Raw genomic sequence first — 10,224 nt, 5'->3', positions numbered from 1 at the left:
AACAAGAAATCCCGGTTTTCCCTCATTCTGACCAGCCGACTCGTCGAGTCAGGCATGGACTCGTCGAGTCAGCATGGACTCGTCGAGTCAGCATGGACTCGGCGAGTCCAGCCCCCAGAATCCCAAAATTTCGATTTTCAATTACATCAAGCATCAATACAATAGAAACCAATCAAGGCTCTGATACCACTGATGGGTTTTGGTCATAAGAACATCCTATGCGCTCATACAAACCCTAATGCTTGGATCTAGGTTTCTCTATTGTACATGCAAGTTATCCAAGACTATAAACCCTAGATCTAGCATATGATAATCAATATAACATATAATTAGGGTTTAGATCATACCTTGATTGTTATGTAGCAATAACAATCACAAATCCTTATTGTATTGACTTTAGAAAGCTTAGAGTCACAAATGTCACTCCTCTAATGGTTCACAAACACCAAGAGCAAGAGGATGAGGAAGAGAGAGGATGGAGGCTGCCCAAAACGTGTTCTAACCCTAGAAGAGAAGTTCCCCACGTTTTTGAGCCTTAAGGGTTCTATATATAGTGAGGCTATTAGGGTTATCTAACAAGGAAACCCTAATTTGGATGCTTAAGCCCTAAGCAACCCATGGACTCCTTTAATTAAGGCCTTGGACGATTTCTCATGGGTTTCCCCATAGAATTCGTCCACTCCTCAATATATGGCAATCCATAGCCCAATTTGCAATTATCTTATAATTACAATTCCAGTCCCTTAAGTTTAATTAATCTCTTTTAGTCACAAAACTAATTACCAATTAATTATTGACTAATATTAATTAAACAATATGATTTCTCCTTTAATATATTATTCTCATAATATATTAATAAATCATATTTAATCATTTCTCTCCATAATTCATCCTATCAAGTTGCTTTGGTGAAGGCAACCCAAAAGGACCATGCACCATCGGGTCAAGTACATACCAAAATAGTTATGGACTTAGACACTAATCCAACAGTAGATTAGTGTGCTACGCTGAGTGTAAGTCAACTGAGGGTTAACCTTTGAATTTTGACCGATTTGACTTTTGGTCAACCATGTTGGGACTTAGTATTGGAAGGGCAAAATGGTCTTTTGCCCAAAGGAGGTTTATGTAACACCCCGTATATTAAATAAATAAATAGATAAGGGTTAATATGAATAATAATCCTAAAGTAAATAATATTTAGCGGGGTGTTGGTGTTGGGGAGCCAATTGATACAATTTTAGAAGTTGGTAAATTATTGGGACTTAATTTGAAGAGATTTGAGAGGCTCAGGGGCTGAATGGTAAGTTTTGGACCTAAAATGAAAGGAATTTATAGAATCAGGGGCTAAAGGGTAACTTTTGGATTTACGTTGAAAATAATTTAGTGGGGAGGGACCAAAAGTGTATGTCGGTGCAACACAGTTTGAATTGGACACGAGTTTAACCCCTTATCCTTCTTTTCTTTCCCTCTCGTTGGATATTGGAGCCCTAACCATAAAATCATTTTACCATCGGCCGCCACCATCAATTGTAGCACCTTCAGCCGCTGCCCCTGTCGTGACCGAGCAACACCCTCCGCCAGCAACCACTTCGCCACCGAAAACGCAACGCTAATGCCGGAGACGTCGTGACAATCGAATGAACCATCAAGACTGAGTGTTGAAGCTTTGATTCGTCGCTGTGCTGGGCGTGAGCGAAAGGGAAGCTATCGGTAAGTATAAACGCCACCCACCTCTTATCTCTTTCATTCTTGTTGTGAATGCGACGTCGTGAACATTGGCTGTGGTCGCCGGTGGCCTTAGGTCGCCGCTTCTATGGCTTCGGTTATCGTCTGCCGCCCAATGAGGTTGATTTGGATGTGTTTGTGTGTTCGGATCGCTTTTGTGAGTGTGTACGTGGGTTTTCTCGGATCACATTTGGGTTTGTTAGTTTGGATTTTACTGGGACCCACAGTTGGACTGTTAGATTGATATTATGAATTATGTTCGACTTCATTGTGTGAATGGCCTAGTGGAGTGACAGACTAAATGGGTTAAGTGAGAAACACTTAAAACTAATCGTAATTTTATGTGAAATCCCTAAATTTGCTTAGGCCTTGAGTTGGGCTTTTCTATTGGGCTATTGACGGGCCATCCATGAACAATCATGTGGACTAGAATATTTAGATGGACTTTGGGGTAAGGCCCATATGAGGGTTTGGGCCCAATTTGGAAAATTGGGCCATAGTTGGGTCATTAGTGGACCTTTGTGGACCCATTTGGTATTGGGCCTTGGTGGGCCCAATGGGCTTGGGTTATTTATGGGTCGGGTTGGTGGACCATATTTAGACCTAATATGTGAAGGTTTGGTCTTAGATCCTAGTGGGGTTAATTGTGGGTTTGGCTCAGTGTTAGAGGCCGGAGTACAACGACAACATTTATAGGATTTGTTCGCCGTCCGAGGTGAATCTTCTCACTATACTTACCCGTGTGGTAATTTATGTGTGACCGGAGGGTCTTATTTGTGTTACTGACCGGAGGGTCTTAATTACATTAGTGACCGGAGGGTCTTAGTACATTGTAGACCGGAGGGTCTTAGTACATTATTGACCGGAGGGTCTTAGTACATTGTAGACCGGAGGGTCTTAGTATATTATTGACCGGAGGGTCTTAGTACATTGTAGACCGGAGGGTCTTAGTACATTATTGACCGGAGGGTCTTATCTGTTTATAACGTGATATGTGTTATTGTGGATACTGTCTTTGTGACTTATGATGTTATAGTATTTTGTGTATATGTTGATCTTATGTGCTTATACTGATACATGTGATATCATGTATTCTGTCTTGTGATTTATGTTGTATATTATCCTGTGCATTGTTGGGATATGACCAGAGGGTCCACCCGAGTTGTGGGATCGGAGGGTTCCACTGAGACACATTGACTGGAGGGTCTTATTCGAGATATATCCATGAGAGGCTAATGAGATGTGTGTGGTAGTTTGGGGACTCACTAAGCTTTGTGCTTACCGTGTTATGTGTTATGTGTTTCAGGTACTTCTGAGGATCACGGGTAGGCGCCGGCTTGATTGTACACATGAGATGGAGTTATGTTTCTGAGGATCCTGGATTTTATTCAAACGACTATAAACATGTTGTTTTTTTTTATTATTATTTTTTTATTTTTTATAATTTGACATTTGGGGGATATTGTGATACATGTTGATGAGATTTATGTGATTTTAAAATGAAAAAAAATTGTTTGAAAATTTACGGTGTTATAGTTTAATTGTGAGCCTAGACCTTTCGTGAGTTAGTTATTACCTTAATTGTTAATTAGTGTTTTATTATGTGTATGTTAGAAAGAGGAGACTTGATATCGTCGGCTCCAATGGGTGGTTTATCTTGTCTTCAGGGTTGAGGTGAGTCTATTCATGATACTGTGTAGGATGCTAGTTGTCTTTGTGACTCTTGCATATGTATGTTGCGCTGGGCCCATTTGCATGTTGGACTTGGCCAATTTGTATGTATGTTGGGATGGGCCCATTTGTATGTAAGTTAGGTTGGGCCTATTTGCATGTTGGCTTGGGCCCATTTGTATATATGTTGGGCTGGGCTCATTTGCTTGTTCTGTTGGGCCTATTTGTATGTATGTATGTTGGATTGCGCCCATTTTCATGTTGGGCTGGGCCCATTTGTATGGTATGTTGTATTTTGGAGAACTTACTGAGCTTTATGCTTACGGTTTTATGGTTTAAAATTTTTAGGAACTTTCAGCTCCAAAGGGAAGGGCCCGACTTGACCGCACAAATCCGTTGATGGCTTTTTCCGTACTGATTACTATTATTTTACTTTGATGTTTGAAAGATATATTATAACACCCTGTCCCGAATCGTTTCCTAATTTGGGGCCGCGACCCGAAGGCCGGTTATCATAAGGCCTAGTGCCTTTGAGAAAAAGATATTTAGACCTATTTGGGTGTGTGTAAGGTATGATAGATGATTTGGGAGTTCGGTTTGTGATTTGGAGCCCAAGGGTATAAGCGTAAAGTGGCAGTCAGGCCTTTTATGATTTTTGGATTATTTTTGGAAAGTTTTAAGGAAAGGATGAGTTGATAAAAGTGTAGAGCTTCTCGTTACCTTTCCGGGGATATAAGGATCGTCGAAAACGAACTAAGAACAAAGAAGTTATGGCTCTCGGAAGTTTGGGTGGTAAGCTAAGTACGCTGGACGTACTCAGGAGTATGCTGGGAGTACTAGGGTTAAGCTTAGTACGATGGGCGTACTCAGGAGTACGTTGAACGTATTGGGCAGGTTGGTCGCGTAAGCATTATGGGGTATGCATGGCGTACAAGAAGTATGCTGGGTGTACTCCAATCACACCCAAACCCTAATTTAAGGTCTTGGACCCTATTTAAGCACCTTAACTCACCACCAAATCCTATTATCTTCATCCTCCATCCCCTTCAACCCTAAAAATGAAACCTCAACCTCCTTTGGTGTGATTCTTGAGTTCATGGTGGTATTTCATGCATTTTGGTGCTCATGGAAGAAAAAGGAGTTTCTTGAAGAGGTGTGGGATTGCTTGGAGCCTTTAGATCCATTCTTGGTGCACCTTGATCTACCTTCTTAAGGTATAAAGCTTCAAACTTGATGACTCTATTCATAGATCTTGTTATGGTATAATTTTATGAGCTTTTGTCCTAAAGTTTGGATCTTTGTGAGTGTCACACCCCGAAACCAATGGCGGAAACGTTCCGAGGCGGAGGACGTCATGTATAGCATCACAACCAATGAATAACAACAATCATAGCAACACAACCATGACGGTGAATACTTAGGTAAAAAAACGTTTACATCTGTTTTAATACTTAGTTTGAATTACATCCAATAGTTTTACATTGTAGAAACTTAAAAACTCTAAATGCTTTGGTTCCTCGAAAATCCAGCAAGTACCTGTCTACTGATTTCCTGAGAATACAATTAGTTTGAAAAATATCAGCACAAAGCTGGTGAGTTCATAAGCAGTAACTTGTAATGAAAACTTATTGATGAGCGAGCCGAAATGATTATGTAGTTTCAATAAAATCCGATATTTTCTTTAGTGAAAAACGTAGTGAGATCGATTTTGTATACAACCATGAATGTTCGTTTCTAAAAATCGTAGAGATATGCAAAATACTACTGTTGGATTAGTGTCTAAGTCCATAACTATTTGGTATGTACTTGACCCGATTATGAGCATGGTCCTTTTGGGTTGCCTTCACCATAGCAATATGTAGGATGATTTAAGGAGAGAAAGGTTTAAATATGATTTATTAATATATTATGAGAATAATATATTAAGGGAGAAATCATATTGTTTAATTAATATTAGTCAATAATTAATTGTTAATTAATTTTGTGGCTAAAAGAGATTAATTAAACTTAGGGGACTGAAGTTGTAATTATAAGATAATTATAATTGGGCTATGGATCACCTAATAATATATAGGTTGGACGAATTCTATGGGAAGCCCATTAGAAATCATCCAAGGGATATGTTTAAGGAGTCCATGGGCTGCTTAGGGACTAAGCAGTCAAATTAGGGTTTCCTAGTTGTAAACCCTAATAGCCTACATGTATATAAAGGGTCCCTATGCCCCAAAAACGTGGACAACACTTCCATTAGGGTTTCCAGCCGTTTTTGGTGCCTCCCCTTTCTTCTCCTCTTCATCCAAGTTGTATATGGTGTTTGTGACTCCATTAGAGGTGCAGCACTTGAGGCACTAAGCTTTCTAAGGCCAATCCAAGCAAGGAATTGATTGTTATTGCTATATAACAATCAAAGGTAATTCTATAAACCCTAATTCAGTTTATAATATGTTAGATCTAAGTTTGTTAGTCTTGGATTCAAAGCATGTACAATAGAGAAACCTAGATCCAAGCATTAGGGTTTGTATGAGCACATAGGATTATTCTTATGCCTAAAATCCATCAGTGGTATCAGAGCCTTGATTGGTTTCAGTTGTATGTGATGCTTAACTACTTTATTTACTGAAAAACATTTTTTTTTGGCCCCTGCCCGACTCAACTCGGCGACTCAGTATCTGGACTCGGCGAGTTGACCCCTACTCGGCGAGTCCAGATCTGACTCGGCGAGTCAGTTCGTCAGGCAGAGGGATTTTCGGGTTTTTGCTGCTGTTTTGACTTGGATTTGATGCTTAATTCGTTTTTTTGAAGTTAAAATCCGATTTTTATTTTAAATTAATGATTATCCTTGCCAAAACAATAGATAATTTCAAATCTTTTAAATATTGGTTGTTTATGTGATAAATATGGATTATTTAAATTTATTTGGTAATTATCTAATGACTAAAATAAGATTAGGTCAAATATAGATAATAAATAAATTAATTGTTTAACTTATATTATTTGTTATTTGATCATTTGTGATGTGAAAAAGTTTCAATTGCCCCTTTAGGTTTTATAGTTTAAATTTGAACTTAAAAGTTTTTGTTTATGAAATTTAAATAAGTTAAACCCTAATGTTTTGAAATGTTTCAAAACTTGCCCTCAAGTTTTGGAATTTTAAATTTGATTAAAAGATTAATTTTGAAATGCTAAATTCTAAAACCCTAGTAATTTGAAAAGTTCAAATCACACCCTTATGGTTTTATTAATTAATTAAAGTGTATAATTAAAGGTGATTTAATAATTCCATAAAGTTTTTGGTTTACATTTAATTTAATTAAAAGTATAATTTTACTAAATTAAACCACCTAGTATTTTAAAAGTGTAAAATACACCCTATACTATATATAACATTAAAAGTCTAATATTATATATATGTATGAGTAAACAGTCAGTCTTACCGTTAGTAGGCCTCATTCACGAAGCTGGTCTATAAGGGGTGTTTAAGGAAATTGCCTATAAAATGGCGATTGAATGGGTATCTACTCTTACCCACCGCACTCTTGACTAGTGGAGGGTCGTTAGCCGAACGGGTAGGATAGGACAGAAACCTTCCATTATAAGTATAATGAAGTATAAAGTAACTAAATGCTTTTTCAAATTCCCAAATCATAGTTACTTTAGGCAAAATGTGAAATTGTATGCTAACCCATGGAATTACACTTCGTACCCTTGTCAAACGTTAGTGGAGCGTGTGTGGTTAACCGGCACACTAATTTGGGGATGACATTGGTGGCGAAGGGTGGCTCGATGCTTATCATAGATCAATGGAGCGTGTGTGGCTAACCGGCACATTGATTAGGTGATAGTAGCATTGAGTGCACCACGTGATTTGTATGGTTATTCACACCTTGTTTGTGATCCTCGGCATCCCAGTCACAAATAGTAGGGCATAATCGAGATTAAACATGCCATTGAAAAGTTCAATGAATCTCAAAAGATCTAGGAGTTTCAATTCATTTAAAACTTAATCTTCTTTTTCGTTTTTCATGGTGGAAATTGGTAAATCGTCATTTACCTACCTTCAAATATTCTGCAACTAGATTACGGCATCCCTCTTCTAGGTTGTAGAGTATTGTGTTGGATCCTAGCTTGATGTTTCATTTGGGTGTTGCATCAAGAATTCTAATCAATTTAACTTGAATTTTCTCCCGTTTTGTAGATGTCTACATCTTACAATGGTCTTCCCAAATCCTTTGGAACAAGCTTTCCATATGAAGATGACGTTCCGAGATACGATCAAGGAAATGAGAGTCATGCTTCACTTCCTCCACCTCCTCCAATTATTCTCCCTGACCCACAAGTTCAAAGGCTTGAAAAGTTCAAGCTCACTCAAGCCCTTTTGGCAAGTAAACATGAAGATAGGAAACCTGTGTGTGCGCACGTCTTAGAGATGAAGTCACACATTGATAGGTTAAGCATGTTGGGTGTCGAGATTTCAAGTGAGTTGGCTGTTGACTGGGTTCTTCAGTCACTTCCTGAATCATATAGTGAGTTCGTTAGAAAGTACTATATGATGGACCACGACGTGACCCTCATTGATCTCACCTATTTGCTTATAGCTGCTGAATCAGCAATGATTTGGCGTGCTAGTCAAGCAAACTTGTCTGGTGAATCAAACTCCCAAACTTCAATGGACACTGGCAACATTGGAAGTCCAGAAAGAACTAAGTCTGTGATTGTCCGATGTGTTGTGCCAAAGGAGTCCATTTGCTTTTATTGCCAAGAGAAAGGGCATTGGAGACGAAGTTGCCCTAACTACCTGAAAGATCTAAGAGATGGGAGAGTCAAGATGTATGGCTCTACTCCAGGTAAAATCCATTACCTAACTCTTTTGAGTTCCTATTCTAGATTCTTAATACATGATGTGATAAGATTACATTTTGATGTTTTGTAGGATCGAAGAAAAGAGAGGAAGCTTGAGAAAAGAAGTGAGCTGAATCTAATCATGAAGAAATGGATTTCGATCGCATTACTTGAAGAATGGATTCTTGAGCTACTACTTGGAGTTAGAATAGATTGTTAAGAAATATGTAATAACATAGTTTTCAATTGAATTGCATTGTAAGGACAAAATTTTTTCCGCAATAAAATGAATTTTGATTTTATCTTATTTATCCTTGCGATGGCATGTATGAAAAATTGATGTTTGAATGTTTCTATTATTAGCAATAATGGATTTGATTCTTAATTATGTTATTTGTGGAAATGTCAAAAGTTTACAAAATAGGGAGAGTTTATCATCGCCCAAGTTTCAATGGGACAAAAACTTGGAATCATGCAATGTGTATTGCATGATGAATGAAAAACTTTCACATTTGGGAAACTTAGACTAATTCTTTGGCAAAGTGTCAATTGAAGGACTAGGAGATCGAGTACACTAGGTCGTACGTTGATCAAGTCTACCACAAGAGTGACAAAGATATTCGTCATGATTTACTAAAGTTTAGTAAATATGGTTATACTTATAAGATTGAGTATAATTCTGAGTTAACTGAAATAGTTTCAATCAATAGCAGAATGAATAAGAAGAATCAAGAAGGCAGAAAGATAAAAGTTTCTCCATTCTAAGAAGAAGGGAGAGTACCTTTTATTGTGTTTTATGATAAGTCTTAATGATTAAGAACCATGTCTCAATTGATCCTCTAAGTGAGTCTTAGTGCAATTGCATGTCTAAGAAGAGAAATCAAGAATTGTAGAAATGGTTAAATCAATAAGTCAATCATACTTCGTTCCAATATCAAGTCTTAAAGTCAAGATTGTGACATTGAGTGAAAAGTCTTAAGTAGGTTTATAACACTCATCGAATGTGGAATTTGGAAAAAGTTTTCTTATTCTTGCACATTTGAAATTGGTAAGTTGTGCTGTCTTGGATAAGACAAAGACCAACTAGGACCAATTGTGTGAAGTGTTTTGTCTTGATAAGAACTACACTAACTCTTGAACATTTGCCTTGTCAAGAAATGTTTCTTGACAAGAGAATCTTATATGTCAAGGAGTCAGTGGGAGTCTTAATGGTCTTGAAAAGTTTCAAGAACAAATCAAGAATAAGCCTTATCGATCATCACTAGCACACGACTTGAGGTTTACAACCTGTCGTACTGACATTATCTTGTTTTTTGTGCCATTCCAATTGAGTTAATTGTGTATGTGAGTTCTATGAGTTCTCATTTGAATGCATACTACAGCCTTAGTCGATGGAATGTACATTGATGTGTAAGGACAAGTTACTAAAATACTTGGAAGACATGGTGGGCACTCGTGTTACCATAAGGCAAGAAATCAAGATTAAGAAAGTTCAGTCCATATGAATTTGGATTTGTCACAAACCTTGTTTTTGGCAAATTCACATGGATAGGAACTCATACACCATAAAATCTAAGTGTCATAAGATTTCCTCCTTCATGAAAATGACTGTGAGGAAATGCTTTCACTAAGAGAGATTTTAAGAAGATAGCGATTGTGAAAATTGTATTCTCAAAATTCGATTATGGTTACGACATCCCTTTCCATAGTTCGAATTATGAGATTTGGCAATTAGTTTCAACATTTGGAACTTAGTAACATAAGTTCTGAATTGTTTAAACACACATATGAGCTATCTAAGACAAAGGTGTATAAGTTTAAGAAGCTTAGATAAAGGCTTATCGAAGCATCTAGTATTAGAAATATGAATTTCAGAAATTCAATAGGCATTGTTTTCTAGAAGTTCATTTGTTTTCTGAATACATGTCAAAGCTAGTGGGAGCATAAGTGTTATGCTTATATGATAATAATCATCATGACAGTGGGAGC

The sequence above is a fragment of the Lactuca serriola genome, chromosome 3, assembly GCF_051521515.1.
Source record: "Lactuca serriola cultivar US96UC23 chromosome 3, Lser_US96UC23_V15, whole genome shotgun sequence".
In the NCBI taxonomy this organism is placed as follows: domain Eukaryota; kingdom Viridiplantae; phylum Streptophyta; class Magnoliopsida; order Asterales; family Asteraceae; genus Lactuca; species Lactuca serriola.
The sequence above is the reverse complement of the archived record's forward strand: the minus strand, read 5'-3'. Positions refer to the sequence as shown.